A 16,600-nucleotide genomic window follows, 5' to 3' on the forward strand; every position below is an offset into this window, starting at 1 on the left:
AAACTGACACCCTGTAAGAAGCTTCCTCTGAGGCAGCCCAGGAACAAAAGGCTAACCCATGCACACAGAGATAGCCACCCAAATTGGGGTCCTTTTAGGTAAGGAGACCTAAAGTGACTAAAAAAAAAAAGCATCATTAGCATTTTGCCTTGAGTTTTTTTGCAATGAATATCTATGCGGTGGGGAGGGAATAGGGAAGAGTGTGAAAGAGAAGCAGAATAAACAGTGCAATATTTCATTATTTTTCCTAAAATGACAAACTTTAACCATCTGTTCCTATTTAATCAACCCATTCAAAATATTATTAAAATGCAGCTTCTTTGCAGTTAGCCAGTGTCTTCAAACGAGGAAGAGTCAAGGTTCTTCTGATTTCGTCCCCTGAAGATGGACAGGGCATTTCGGGGTGGACTGTAATTATCTAGTCCACCAAGAGGAACACCCCTAAGACGCATACAAATGTGCCTGGCTGTCTAAAGTGCTTCTTGCCCCACCCAACACTGAGCTACTTGGAGACAGTAGCATGATGTCCTTATCTGTCTCACCCATAGCATGTCGCACATAGTAGGCACTCAGTAAAAAGAAATATCCTTTAGATGGATACACTAGTTTTTTTTTTTTAAAGGGGGGGGTTGGGGATTTAGCTCAGTGGTAGAGCGCTTGCCTAGCGAGCGCAAGGCCCTGGGTTCGGTCCCCAGCTCCGGAAAAAAGAAAAAAGAAAAAAGAGAGGAAAAAAAAAAAAAGAGCTCTCATTTTATCTCAGAAACGTGTGTCTTTGTTTCAATAAAGCGTTCACTTGCTTGTTATTTTGCGGGTAAGGGAATGAGCAAAAACAGAATACAAAGTGAGATACCCCCAGAAGGAAGGGCAAACAGATAGAAACTTGGCATTGCTTAGTTCTCCTTCCTCTTGGGGGAAATAACTTCGCCCTTGAATTCCTATACTAAGTCACCAAGGAGGGATTAAAATTAAAAACCTTGGAGAGTAATTAGCAACAAAACGTTCTAATGTCAAGCAGTGAATTTTACGGGACCATATTTGTAATATTAATTGCGCCTCTGTGTAGCCAAATGGTGAAATTATTGCTCTAATACAAATAGGCCCAAAAGAGAAAAACAGCCCAAAATAGCACAGATATTGCAAGTCAGGACAGAGGTAATTTCTCTATACATAAAAAGCAACCAATTGCAATGCATCCCACAACTCACTGAATGCAAAACAAAGCCGCCTTGCTTGAAACAGCCCCGTCTACCCAGTATCGGAATGGCTGTGGAACTGGGACTAAGAAGGGAACTTCGGTTCCTTGGCTTTTCACGTTGGATGTGAAATTTTCACAGCGTTCCTTCACCAGAAATGTATTAAGAACATATTCTGGGCGAGGGTTGTGACTGAACGTGTTCATCATATGGTTTATGGTCTTTCATGGGAAAGAGAAATTAAACCAGGCACCACACAAGCAAATCTCTCATCAGAGACGTAAGACTAATGTGGGAAAGGAGCATCAGTCAGGGGGCCTGATGAACTTTGCAAATCAGGGAAGACTTCCTGGAGGAACGGTATTTAAAACTGGAGCCTGATGAGGCACATGAATCAGCCAAATAAAGGAGAAAGCCTTCCAGACAGAAGGAGCGCCAGGGAGGTGGGTCTAATAGAAAAGTCGCTTAAGATACCTAGGATGTCATTATATAAACAAACTGAAAGAACAAAACCACATGATCATTTCATTAGATGCTGAGAAAGCATTTGACAAAATTCAACACCCCTTCATGATAAAAGTCCTGGAGAGAATAGGAATTCAAGGCCCATACCTGAACATAGTAAAAGCCATATACAGCAAACCAGTTGCTAACATTAAACTAAATGGAGAGAAACTCGAAGCAATCCCACTAAAATCAGGGACTAGACAAGGCTGCCCACTCTCTCCCTACTTATTCAATATAGTTCTTGAAGTTCTAGCCAGAGCAATCAGACAACAAAAGGAGGTCAAGGGGATACAGATCGGAAAAGAAGAAGTCAAAATATCACTGTTTGCAGATGATATGATAGTGTATTTAAGTGATCCCAAAAGTTCCACCAGAGAACTACTAAAGCTGATAAACAACTTCAGCAAAGTGGCTGGGTATAAAATTAACTCAAATAAATCAGTAGCCTTCCTCTACACAAAAGAGAAACAAGCCGAGAAAGAAATTAGGGACACGACACCCTTCATAATAGTCCCAAATAATATAAAGTACCTCGGTGTGACTTTAACCAAGCAAGTAAAAGATCTGTACAATAAGAACTACAAGACACTGAAGAAGGAAATTGAAGAAGACCTCAGAAGATGGAAAGATCTCCCATGCTCATGGATTGGCAGGATTAATATAGTAAAAATGGCCATTTTACCAAAAGCAATCTACAGAGTCAATGCAATCCCCATCAAAATACCAATCCAATTCTTCAAAGAGTTAGACAGAACAATTTGCAAATTCATCTGGAATAACAAAAAACCCAGGATAGCTAAAGCTATCCTCAACAATAAAAGGACTTCAGGGGGAATCACTATCCCTGAACTCAAGCAGTATTACAGAGCAATAGTGATAAAAACTGCATGGTATTGGTACAGAGACAGACAGATAGACCAATGGAATAGAATTGAAGACCCAGAAATGAACCCACACACCTATGGTCACTTGATTTTTGACAAAGGAGCCAAAACCATCAAATGGAAAAAAGATAGCATTTTCAGCAAATGGTGCTGGTTCAACTGGAGGTCAACATGTAGAAGAATGCAGATCGATCCATGCTTATCACCCTGTACAAAGCTTAAGTCCAAGTGGATCAAGGACCTCCACATCAAACCAGACACACTCAAACTAATAGAAGAAAAACTAGGGAAGCATCTGGAACACATGGGCACTGGAAAAAATTTCCTAAACAAAACACCAATGGCTTACGCTCTAAGATCAAGAATCGACAAATGGGATCTCATAAAACTACAAAGCTTCTGTAAGGCAAAGGACACTGTGGTTAGGACAAAACGGCAACCAACAGATTGGGAAAAGATCTTTACCAATCCTACAACAGATAGAGGCCTTATATCCAAAATATACAAAGAACTCAAGAAGTTAGACCGCAGGGAAACAAATAACCCTATTAAAAAATGGGGTTCAGAGCTAAACAAAGAATTCACAGCTGAGGAATGCCGAATGGCTGAGAAACACCTAAAGAAATGTTCAACATCTTTAGTCATAAGGGAAATGCAAATCAAAACAACCCTGAGATTTCACCTCACACCAGTGAGAATGGCTAAGATCAAAAACTCAGGGGACAACAGATGCTGGCGAGGATGTGGAGGAAGAGGAACACTCCTCCATTGTTGGTGGGATTGCAAACTGGTACAACCATTCTGGAAATCAGTCTGGAGAATCCTCAGAAAATTGGACATTGAACTGCCTGAGGATCCAGCTATACCTCTCTTGGGCATATACCCAAAAGATGCCCCAACATATAAAAAAGACACGTGCTCCACTATGTTCATTGCAGCCTTATTTATAATAGCCAGAAGCTGGAAAGAACCCAGATGCCCTTCAACAGAGGAATGGATACAGAAAATGTGGTACATCTACACAATGGAATATTACTCAGCTATCAAAAACAACGACTTTATGAAATTCGTAGGCAAATGGTTGGAACTGGAAAACATCATCCTGAGTGAGCTAACCCAATCACAGAAAGACATACATGGTATGCACTCATTGATAAGTGGCTATTAGCCCAAATGCCTGAATTACCCTAGATCCCTAGAGCAAATGAAACTCAAGACGGATGATCAAAATGTGAATGCTTCACTCCTTCTTTAAAAGGGGAACAAGAATACCCTTGGCAGGGGAGAGGCAAAGATTAAAACAGAGACTGAAGGAACACCCATTCAGAGTCTGCCCCACATGTGGCCCATACATATATAGCCACCCAATTAGACAAGATGGATGAAGCAAAGAAGTGCAGACCGACAGGAGCCGGATGTAGATCGCTCCTAAGAGACACAGCCAGAATACAGCAAATACAGAGGCGAATGCCAGCAGCAAACCACTGAACTGAGAATAGGACCCCCGTTGAAGGAATCAGAGAAAGAACTGGAAGAGCTTGAAGGGGCTCGAGACTCCATATGTACAACAATGCCAAGCAACCAGAGCTTCCAGGGACTAAGCCCCTACCCAAAGACTATACATGGACTGACCCTGGACTCTGACCTCATAGGTAGCAATGCATATCCTAGTAAGAGCACCAGTGGAAGGGGAAGCCCTGGGTCCTGCTAAGACTGAACCCCCAGTGAACTAGACTGGTGGGGGGAGGGCGGCAATGGGGGGAGGGTTGGGAGGGGAACACCCATAAGGAAGGGGAGGGGGGAGGGGGATGTTTGCCCGGATACCGGGAAAGGGAATAACACTCGAAATGTATATAAGAAATACTCAAGTTAATAAAAAAAAAAAAAAGATACCTAGGATGTGATCTGAAAGCAGGCAAGTGGGGTGTGGGAACAGGTATGTCTGCAATAAGCCCTCGTGGGTCTTGTGACATTGTGTTTTAGCCATTGTCAGGCCCTAACAAGCCATTCTGAGTCATGTGAGTAAGGTAGGGCCCTGAGACAAAGCTTTTAGGAGAAATTCTTAGTGTTTAGGAAAGGCCTAGGAAAAGGCCCATCTGCCTGAGTACTGGGCACAGAGCTTACTTTGTACATTTCCTGATTTTCCGAGCACCCAATGAAGACTAACTATGTAAAACCATCTAGGGCCACTCTTCACCCAGGCTTCTCTCTCTTCCCTGAGCCCATCCCTCCTTTTTTTTTTTTTTTTTTATGTCTAGATTTTATTTTTTTTTTTTATTAACTTGAGTATTTCTTATATACATTTCGAGTGTTATTCCCTTTCCCGGTTTCCGGGCAAACATCCCCCTCCCCCCTCCCCTTCCTTATGGGTGTTCCCCTCCCAACCCTCCCCCCATTGCCGCCCTCCCCCCATAGACTAGTTCACTGGGGGTTCAGTCTTAGCAGGACCCAGGGCTTCCCCTTCCACTGGTGCTCTTACTAGGATATTCATTGCTACCTATGGGGTCAGAGTCCAGGGTCAGTCCATGTATAGTCTTTAGGTAGTGGCTTAGTCCCTGGAAGCTCTGGTTGCTTGGCATTGTTGTACTTTTGGGGTCTCGAGCCCCTTCAAGCTCTTCCAGTTCTTTCTCTGATTCCTTCAATAGGGGACCTATTCTCAGTTCAGTGATTTGCTGCTGGCATTCGCCTCTGTATTTGCTGTATTCTGGCTGTGTCTCTTAGGAGCGATCTACATCCGGCTCCTGTCGGTCTGCACTTCTTTGCTTCATCCATCTAGTCCAATTGGGTGGCTGTATATGTATGGGCCAAATGTGGGACAGGCTCTGAATGGGTGTTCCTTCAGTCTCTGTTTTAATCTTTGCCTCTCCCTTCCCTGCCAAGGGTATTCTTTTTCCTCCTTTATCCTGGAGATAGCCTACCTGTACAGACTCCAGCTCTCACTTCCCAGGCTCAGAAGGAAAGGGCGGCCTATCTCCTTACGCAGCCTAATCTACAGAGCTGCAGAGGAGTTCAGGGACGCACTGCTTCAGGTGCAGACTTAGCAATTTGTCTATCTTCCTACAACTCTGCACATGCTAAAGGGTCGGTGGGAAGAATCGCTGAGCATGCTGGGAAAAAACTGGGCCTGAAAATCAGGGACCATTGCTCATTCTTTCCTTGAGAAACATTCTTTAGAGAGTGAAAAAAAAAGGGCCAAAGACTCTTTCATGATAATAGATCTTGAATACGTGCTTAGAAAATCCAAGGTCCTGACCCAGAGAGCAATGGAAACAGTATTCACCCTGTTGCCACTAAGGAAGAGAAACTTGAAGAAATAGACACTATTCTTCAATTAGCATTGAGGACGGTGGATCAGATTTTATTATGCACAGTCATGAATTATAAAACAATCAGAGAAGTAATATTGGTCTACCAACCTGCTGTGCCAGGATCCTCTCAGAACTCATCATCGAATGGCTTTGCTAAAGCCATTTCTGCACCCAGCCACCCACGGCCGACCACAATTACGCTAAGCCCACTTCTAACCTTGCTTCAAATTTCAGGTAACTTGGCAATAGAGAATAGAACCAAGGATCTAGACTCCAAACCAGGCTCGCGTTCAGCTCTGGACACGTTCAAGCTGTGTGACCCTAGGCAAGTAGTTGAACCTCTCTGAACCCAGTTACCTCTAACAAGTGAAAATTATAATGCCTTCAACACAGAGCATGGCACGGGGTAAAAGTCCACTCAACATTGGAATCTTGTTCCTCTTCCTTATGTTAGACCCAGAACACTGGCTCTCCTCGAATTTGTAGCCTCTGCCTTTCTACCAAGCTGGGCTGAGAGAACTGGTTTGGACGCTCCTGCCCAGCTGGGCTATCCACATCTTCCAGCACTTAGCTGAGCATTAGCCTCCTCTCTCTATTTAACACCAAAAGTATTGATTTCCCCATTCTGTTTTCATGATACAACACCCTCGAGATCTATAAATGCCATCCGTTCTCCTCCATGACCATCAAATCCCCTGCTCATAGTCACTCTCCCTATAGCCACAGGGTCCTTAGCTGCTGAGGCACAGATGTGTTTCGTTTTGCACTTGCTTAAAGGTCAAACATGAATTTCTCCCCATTATTGTACTGTGTCTTGTCACACAGACTCTCTGTTTCATGGATTAGTCACAGTCTTGCTATCAAATTAAATATTCCTCGGTGGTTATTTTTAGAGAGATCTTTTTCTAAGTCTACATGGTGCAATGATGTGTGTGCACCCACAGCTCTGGAATCCAGGCATTAGCAGGTGGGCTCCAAACCCTGTGAGGGCTCAAATTCCTCTAGAAAGCAGCAGCCAGTGGAGCAGCAGAATCTGTAATCTGGCCTTGTCCATGAATCCCTGACAAGTGAAAAATATGCCGTTCCCCTGTGCCTTGGGTGATTATCATCCAATAAAGTCCAGTAAAGGTTTGGGAAGCTCTTGACACAATTGTGAGTTAGGCCACCTCTCATTTGGGTATCCCCCACCCCATTCTAGTGCAAGGACAACAGTGCCCTCATTTCCTGAACCTTCGTGGAAGCTTCCTAACCTAGTCCCATGAGTTCTGCTTACATAACTAGGCTGTCATCAATAGAGAAATGAGGCCCTCAAAACAGAACAGAATCTCAGATTTGGCTGGAGTGGGTGTGCTTGCTAAGTGAGTCTTTTCCACCTGCCTAAAAGCATGGGGTAGATAAGAGAAGTTCTACATACTTTGGGCCTTAAGTTGATAAATGCATAGCTCAGACAATAACATCCACGAAGTGACAAAATTATAATTGCAGACAAGATTTAGCATTTCTTCTTGGGGGATCTTCCACGAGGAGAGGAGCATCCCCCCCATCCCCGATGTCCCCTCCCATACATGTGTTTCCAGAGACTGTGGAATATGAGCCCCACCCCCTCAGAGCACTTGAGACTGGGGAGAGATGGGAAAAATAATTCTGAGGTCAGTTCACAGTTCAATTTGTCTCCGCACTAAGCTGCATCCTCCACAAAACCTGTATCACTGAAATAATGATGATGGAGGTGGTGAGGAGGAGGAGAGGGGGATAGGGAAGAGGAGGAAGAAGAGGAGGAGAAGGAGAAGGAGAAGAAGAAGAGGAGGAGGAGGAGGAAGAGGAGGAGAAGGAGGAGGAAGAAGAGGAAGAAGATATGCTTTGACCTCTACATAGACTTCCTTTCATAACTTATTTGAAAGTTGAATGAAAGGAGGGAAAAACTACTTATTGAAGTACTGATGGCTCTTTAAGAGATTCCTACATTCTGCAAAGGCTTCAAATACTCAGAGGCATGCTGGAAGCTAGGTGGATTAGAAAAAACTCAGGAAAGCTGGGCTGAGGAACCTATGTCTCAGATAATATTTGATTTGACATAGGTCATGAATAGAGGCACCCTAGGAAGAGGGTCTCTCAAAGCAAGATATGGAGGGAGGAAGAAATAGAGGTCTACAGAGGGAAATAAAACAAGTCAAACTAAAGCCTGGATTTCAATTGGGGAGGTAGCAGTAGGTAGAGACAGACAAAAGAATTCTGAGCGGTCAGTCATAGAGACTAGACTAATAAATTGGTTAAGAAATATTTCCTGACATTTCTCTGAAGTCCATGGAAAATGGATACAGAGAAAGCCAATGGTGACCTAGAGGAGAGTCCAAGAAAGGCTGTTATGGGGCTGTTCAATGGGAAGAACATGACTATGGAGAGTGGCTGGAGGTGGGGGGCAAGCAGAAGGCCACAATCATTTGACTTGATTTACTTCAGTAGGTGAGGACACTCCGGGCAGGGCTCAGTGAGCCATTCAGAGACTTCGATGAGAAAGATACCAATGTGAATCACTACCTGGGAGCTCCTTGCTCCCGAAGAGAGAAATAGAATCAGTAAATGAACAGATAGGGAAATGGGTATATTTTTTTAACCACCAAAGAAAGACAAATTGAAGGTATGATGAGACCCCTCTTTAGTGCATCAACCTTTTAAAGAATTAAATGGCAAATGTGTTGGGAGTGTTGAACTGGGTTCCAAGGGTGGTGGCTCCAGTTAATCTCCCACCAATAATATGGCTAGTAAGTACCAAAAGAGCCCTACAATTATTAGGTTTGTGGAAATGGATCAAGAGTAAGTTCTGTTTCTACAGATATTCAATGTGGTGCTGTTTATAAAATAATAGATATGACCCAAACGATCATCAACGGAATTGCTTAAACAACAGGCATTACAACATGCAACTTTACTATGAAAGTCATACATAAACATGGAAAATATGTGCTATACAACATTCAATAAAAATAATAAAGCTTCTGCAAAAACAAATGTATGTGGATACCAACTAGAGTAAAATATGTCAAAAGACAATCCTTCATTTTTCTGCAATTTCCCAATGAGTATGCATAGTTGCCATCAAGTATATAAAGCACTGTAACTTTCTTAGGATGATAACATACAGAGGCATTGAACAACACTGGAGCCCACCTTCCACCTTCCTTGGTGCTCACCTCTGCTGGAAACGAAAAGGACCAACTTTCACAATGAGGGTCTTGTGATAGAGACACAGTACAACACTGAGAAGGGATTCCTACACTTGCTTTATCCTTTCTAGTGTGCTTGATCTATCCTGCCTGCCAATCCCAAGTCCTGCCTTGAAGGACACCGGACCTATTTTTTTCTTTGTGATAAGTAAGGCCTTTGATCACCAAGAGCTCCTCAATGCTTCCTCAGGAGGTAGGAGAAAAAGGTTTCCACCATCACCATCACCATCGCCATCGCCATCGCCATCGCCATCGCCATCGCCATCACCATCACCATCACCAGCACCATCACCAGCACCATCACCAGCACCATCACCAGCACCATCACCAGCACCATCACCATCACTGCCATCACCATCACCCGTGCTGTGCTGCATAGCTCTACCTCCACATCAGTAGTTCTCACATCACTCAGACAGGCCTCTAGCTCTATTGCTCCACAGAAATGCCCTCCTTGACACTAAAGAGGATTCTTGTAACGCCGGCTCTCACAGTTGCTTCTCTGTCCTTGCCCTACTTTTCCTACTCAGCAGCATCTTACACATTAACCAGCCCTTTCTGGAAACACTTGCATTTAGAGACTTATAATAAACCATATAGTCAGGCCTTCAGATTCGTGGATTTCCATATCAGTGGCTTAAACCAACACTGGAAAAATAGACTTTTTTTAAAAAAAAATTACATCTGTAACGAACACAAAATTTTTCTCATCATTATTCCCTAAACAAAACACTCTAACAGCTATTAACACAGCCGTTACATTGTACCAAGTATAAAAACTGATACAGAGAAGATTTGAAGTACTCATGAGGGTATGCATAAGTTACATGCAAATACTATGTCATACTATGTAAGAGACGGGAGCATCTACAGATTTTTGTATATGCAGAGATCTCGGAATCAATACTCCATTGATATCAAAAGACAATTGTTCTCCCTGGGTTTCCTTCTACGTGGCTGCTCCCTGTTCATTTACTTTTGTGATACCTTCCCATATCCTGTGATGGTTGATTTAAGTGTCGGCTTGAGTGGATTAAGAGACATATCTGGAGCATTAGCAAAACGCAATCTTGGTTGTGTCTGCAGAGGTGCTAGCTGAGACAGTTTTCCCTCCTCTCTGTTTGCTGATCCTCTGTGATGTGAAAGAACAGCTTCCCCGCTACCCCTGCCATGGTGGGCATATCCCTTGAACTGTGAGTCCAAATAAACCTTTCCTCTCTGAAGTTGCATTTTTGTCAGTGGTCACAAAAGGGCAGTGAATACATCTCTCTGCAGTCTCTAGTTCAGAACTGGGGCTCTGTCTTAGCTACTTTGCTGTTGCTGTGGCAGCACGCCCTAACCTTAGTCAACTTGTAGATGGAAGAGTTTGTCAGGGCTTACAGTTCCACGAGGTAGGAGGCAATGACTGTCATGGTGGAAGCACGGCAGCAGGCAAGCAGGCGCTGGAGCAGCGGCTGAGCTCCTACATCTCAGTCCACAAGCATGAAGCAAAGAGAATGCTTGCTGGGAATGGCATGGACTTTTGAAACTTCAGGGCCTGGCCCCAGTGACACACCTCCTCCAACAAGGTCACACCACACTTCCTAATCCGTCCTGAACAGTTTCACCCACTGGGGACCAAGCATTGAAATACATAAGCCTGTTGAAGCCAGTCTCATCCGAACCACCATAGGCTCCTTTTATCTCTTTACTCCTCTCAACCCTCTTCCCTGCTTCGCTCCTCTCCTGTCTGCTTTCAGAGCTTTGAACCACATCTAAGTTAGACTGTCTCCCAGTGTCTTAAACTTGATGGTTATGGCCCCTTCCAAAGACCAAGTATGTTTACCAGTATCTTGAAAAGAAAGTAGTAAAGCTGCCGTCCCAGCCCGCAGGTCAAGAGGAAGCATTTCCACCTCTCCCGTGGACTTCACTGGTTACCCATGTTACCCTCGCCCTCTCCACACTCATCCACAGTGAGTTCTATGACTCCAACTCCAAATTCATCCAATTCTTCCATCCTCTCAAGCCAAACCATCTCCCTCTTTCTATTGGAATCCTCAGTCTCCTTGCTCTCCTCTGCTTTCTTCCTTTTGTCCCCTGAGATTCTTCCCAGGCAGCCAGAGGAATTAAGTGTGAACCACCGCATGGAACCATGACTTCTCAAAGCTTAAGTCCCAGCCTGCACATTGTGTTGAATTAAAGTTGCCACCAAGTCAACAAGGCAGGGGAAACAGAGCCATACAGGCTGGAAAGGAAATTCCAGGAATGGTAGTACAGACCTCTAATATCAGCACACAGGAGGTAGACACAAGAAGATTATGAGTTCAAGGCCAGCCTGTGCTACAAGGCCCCACTGCACAAGAGAGGAAAGGAATGGAGAGGGGGAAAGATTGGAAAGGAAGAAATAAAGCTGTCGTTAGTCACAGATAGCATAATTATGTGTGGGGAATAGAAGAGCAAATAAATACACTTAGTAGTATCACAGAATGCAAGATCAACGTAAGAAAAACAATTATACCTCCGTAAACCAGCAATAAACGACTGGGGAAATTAAAACATTCTTAAATTTCACTTATGATAGCATCCAAAAACTAAAAATACTAGGAACAATACAAGGGAGAGAGCTGCTAATGCAATTAGGATAAATCTCCAAGAGAAGCCATGGGCTATGCAAGTACAGCCTGTAAAATTCCCTTCATATGAACTTCTAAAATAGGCAAATCCTGACTATAATAATAGAAACCAGACCCTATTTGCTGGATGTGGGAAAAGAAGTTACTAAAAACTGATATGATGAAGATGTTCTAGATCCTGGTTGATAAGGTCATATGAGTTAGGTCTCATGGTCATATGAGTTAGGTCAAAATTATCTACGTTTTCACTTCAAATTTCATTTTATATCTCTTTGTTTGTTGTCTGAGGGGGGTTGGTTTGGGTTGGGTTGGGTTTTGGGTTTTCAAGATAGGGATTTTCTGTGTACCCCTAGCTGTCCTGGAACTCACTCTTAGACCAACCCAGCCTTGAACTCAAGAGATCCATCTGCCTCTGCCTCCCAGTTGCTAGGATTAAAGGCCTGTACCACCATGCCCAACCATTCTATATAAATTTTATCTCAAAACACAAACTCCAGAAGCCACTTACTTGAGCAAAACATACCCAAACAGTGAAGTGCCCCCGTGAGAACCAGGACATGTACATCCCATAGCTCCTTCTTAGATGTGATCTTAAGGGACAGGAAGAATCGGGCCTGGAAATGACAGCATGTGTTTGATCTGCACTGGATGAGTTGAGCCAGGGCTGCCAGAGCACAAGGGGACAGGCAGCTGGAAACTCTTGGAACTTGTCTTTCGCTTGAGAGGCTTCTTCACCCTGTCTGCCAGTCCACCTTGTAGGCAGGGATGGAAGTCTGACCCAACTCCTCATACAAAAGATCTGAAGGTGATTCAAGTTCATGAGCCCAGGTGTGGTTTCTGAAACACAGGACTCCAAATACCTACTGGCCAGGATGCCTACTGGCCTCACTGCAATGTGTGCCCAGAAATCCCTGAACCTCTTCGGTGTCTTTACAATAGAGTCCTCTGCAGAACTCAGGACCTTCAGACTCTTAACTGCCCTGGTCCTCCGGTCCTATCAGTTGTTACTTTCATTTACCTTCTTTTTCCCTCTCCACCCTTTAGAGCCATCTCCTAACTATCCCCCAACCCAGGAGTAACCTCCATTATTAGACTTACAATTGAGCTCAAAACTGTGGGGTTTTTCCTCTCATGTGCTTTCATATTGACTTCTTCCAAGAACCCCGGAAGCATCACTGTGGTCATTTACAGGCAATAAAAAAGAGCCCAGAGAAAAGAGGCTTGTCTAAGAGCACATGCAACTGCCAGGTGGTGGCAGCACACTCCTCTAATCCCAGCATTCAGGAAGCAGAGGCAGGTTGATCTCTGAGTTCGAGACTATCCTGGTCTACAGATTGAGTTCCGGGACAACCAGGGCTACACAGAGAAACCCTGGCTTGAAAAAGACAAAACACACAAACAAGTGAAATGATGTAACAGCTGGTCCCAGAGCGCCAGCATTTCCTGGTAAGGGCCAGTCTTCAAGGAGCTGGACCTGGAAATTCTGCAGCACCTGGAGCGGGATGTGCCCCATCTAGGACTATGGCACTGATAAAGAACAAATCTGAAAGCTGTGGAACATACCGTGGGGAAGAGACATTTTCTCTTTCCCCTTCCCGGTGCAGGACACAGCCTATACGCTTTAACTCATGTCTACACGCAGAGAATCAACCCCAATGGCTTCTTAAATGGTGGAGAAAGCAAAGGTGACTCGGGTCATTGGCAACCACTAGGGTTGGCTGTGGATCTACGAACCCCAGACCCAACAGTGGAATAGCATCACCCACTGCATTTGTTACTGTTCTCAGTGCTGTGACAAAATGCCTGACAAAGGTTGATGTCACCTCACAGCTAGGGGCTGCCTTCCAACATGGCTGGAAGGCGTGGTAGCAGAATTGGCCACAATCAGCAGAAGTGATTAATGCTGGTGGTCAGCTCACTTTCTCCCTTTTATTCAGTACAGCAACACCATCCATGGAGCACTGCCGCTCACATTCATAGTGCATCTTCCCACCCCAATTAACTAATCTAGAAACTCCCAACAGGCATGCCCATGTTTCCATGGCAATTCGAAATCCCATAGAGCTGATTACCAAGACAAACCATCACACCCATAAAATCTCCTAAAACTCCTTTGAATTCACTGCGCCCTTACCTCCTCCAGGCAATGTCAGGTGGGAACACTTACTCCTTGAAGCTGGCTCTCAAGAGGTAAGCCACCTGACTGCCAGAGCCACAGGACCAAAACCTCTGAAAGGCAGGTGTAGGCGGAGTGGCTGTTCTGTAACAACATTTTTTAGTCCCCCCACACACACACCCCCGACAACACCCCCATCCTCTTAAGGCCACACCTCTTATAGCCAGGTTCAGGAGCCCCTAACCAGAGTTAGGACCTTTTTCAAGTCCCTTCTTTCTTCTAAACCTACCTCAAGCCCTGATCTCCACAGCCTAGAAGCCAGGAACACATCCTAGGCTAACCTGTAGGGGCTGGCCATATATCTTCATTCAGATAAAGAGGCTCCATTAGAGACGGGCTATGGCTTTCAACATCTCTACAGCTGAAACCGTACAGTCAGGGAGTCCTGATCACAAGCTGGGGAAAGGAGGCACTTGACTCTACCTGGTTGAGATTTTGATGTATGACTATTACTGAGGACTCGCTGATTCCAAGCTGAGCATCTCCCTACCAAGCACATAACTCCGGAAAAATGAAATGCCGATTTTGAGAGCTCACCAGGAGGAGCCCTGACCTACTAGATAGAGCACACTCTATCTTTCTTTCTTAATTGATTTATAAGTAAGCTATAGCTGTCATCAGACACACCAGAAGAGGGCATCAGATCCCATTACAGATGGTTGTGAGCCACCATGTGGTTGCTAGGAATTGAACTCAGGACCTCTGGAAGAGCAGTCAGTGCTCTTAACCACTGAGCCATCTCTCCAGCCCAGCACATTCTATCTTTACAGACTTTATCTCCAGGGCTAGAGAGATGACTCACTTATGTAAAATGTCCTCTGTGTGAGTATGAAGACCCAAGTTGGATCCCCAGAACCCATGTAAAACTAGGTGTGGTTGTGCACATCCATAGTTCCAGGTTGGGGAGGCAGACAGGAAGAATTCTGAGCTTGATGGCCAACCAGACGAAGTGAGTTAACAAACTTGAGTTTAGTCAGAGACTGCCTCAAAAAAGAGGTTGGAGAAGCAATCGAGGAATGATACCCAGTGTTGACCTCCAACCACACATGCATGCACATGAAAAAACATACTCAAATCTATATCCAAATGTCTGTATGTGTGTGGGGTGGGACTGAGTGCAGGTAGACTCAAAGTCTAGAGACATCAGATTTCCACTGGAACTGCAGTTACGATCTGTTGTGAGCAAGCCAACTTGGGATCTGGGAACCAAATTCAGATCCTCTCTGGGGCTCGAGAGAGCTCAGCAGTTAAGAGCACTGGCTCTTTGTGGTTCAAGACCCCTCACCCTTCTTTTATACTAGCTATGTCGGGGAGAATAGCCTATAAGCCGAAGGAAGGAAGGAAGGAAGGAAGGAAGGAAGGAAGGAAGGAAGGAAGGAAGGAAGGAAGGAAGGAAGGTCCTCTGGAAGAGCAGTTCATGCTCTTAATTGCTAAACCACCACTCCCCCCAGACCTCTTATATTTTTTTACATCTTGGTATAAAAAGACATAGCCATTGGGTTTGCTGATACCAACAACCCCAGAAAACTGTGTATCCACAGGTAACTGAGTTCAATTTATTACCAACAGTACAACTGTAAAACCACTTCAGAAGCCAAAGGTTCTTCTGTAGGGTCGAAGGCTAGAAGAGAACTGATATTCATTTAGCCAAGCTATCCCAAGTCCTGGGCCTGATCTGTTCTGTGTGGTCAGTGCAGAACCTAGGGAAAAGCACCTCCAGAGAGCTGTTTCCATCCGGGTACAGTGGCCCATACCTTTAATCTCAGCGCTTGGTGGGAGACAGAGGGCGTGGGGTGGGGAGAAGCAGGCAGATCTCTGTGAATTTATGGCCAGCCCGGTCTAACATAGCAAGTCTCAGGCTAACCAGAATCACATGAGGAAACCCTGCCTCAACCCCATTCCATCCCCTTCCATCATGTCCCGCCCCAAAAGAAGAAAAGCTGTTTCCTGATGCCCTGTTAGGCTGCTACATGTTCTCTCCTGTTTAGAAGCGGCTAGTAGGAAACAGCCCTCTCCAGGAGCAGCATACATGCTCTACCCTCAGTACCCCAAGACCTTTTGAGCCTTAGCACTTCCTCTTCTTTCTGTAATGTCCTTCCTCTTCTTCTATCCAACTTTTGATCATTAGTCCCTAGCTGAATGTCCCCTACTCAGCCTTCTCTGACCCTCCTGTCCCTATCTGTGGCCTGACTCCTCAGCTGTGGGCTCCAAGTTTGGACACGGAGTCCCATCTGCTTTGCCTGCATCTGGAACCAGTTCATTCTATTCATGTGCGGCCTGTGCCTTGCAAGGCTTTTTTCTCGCTCTCTTTACAACTATGTCAAGAGAGGGTCTCTAGACCTCCATACCATACCTCCCCAACCCCCGCCGCCTTTCTTGTCTCCCTAGCAGCCTTGGCAGCCTCATTACACAGCCTACTAGGCCTGGCAGGGAGCCTTCACAGAGAGGCCCAAAAGATGTGGGCAGCTCCCTCAGACAGGAGCTCTGATGCAGCTCCTCTCTCAGAGACTGCCTCCGTTCTGAGACTCTCACCCGTGACTCAACGTTTCTGAATGCCACCATGCCCCACACAGAGATGCGTGCGCCGTGTATTTTTTCTGGTCCTGTGACAAGCCAAGAGTTCTACAGAATACCATGCTTCACCTTTTCTGGCCTCATAGTATGAGGGTCAGGCATTGGCACTGGTATATCCTAGT

Source organism: Rattus norvegicus, chromosome 8 (genome assembly GCF_036323735.1).
Source record: "Rattus norvegicus strain BN/NHsdMcwi chromosome 8, GRCr8, whole genome shotgun sequence".
Taxonomy (NCBI): domain Eukaryota; kingdom Metazoa; phylum Chordata; class Mammalia; order Rodentia; family Muridae; genus Rattus; species Rattus norvegicus.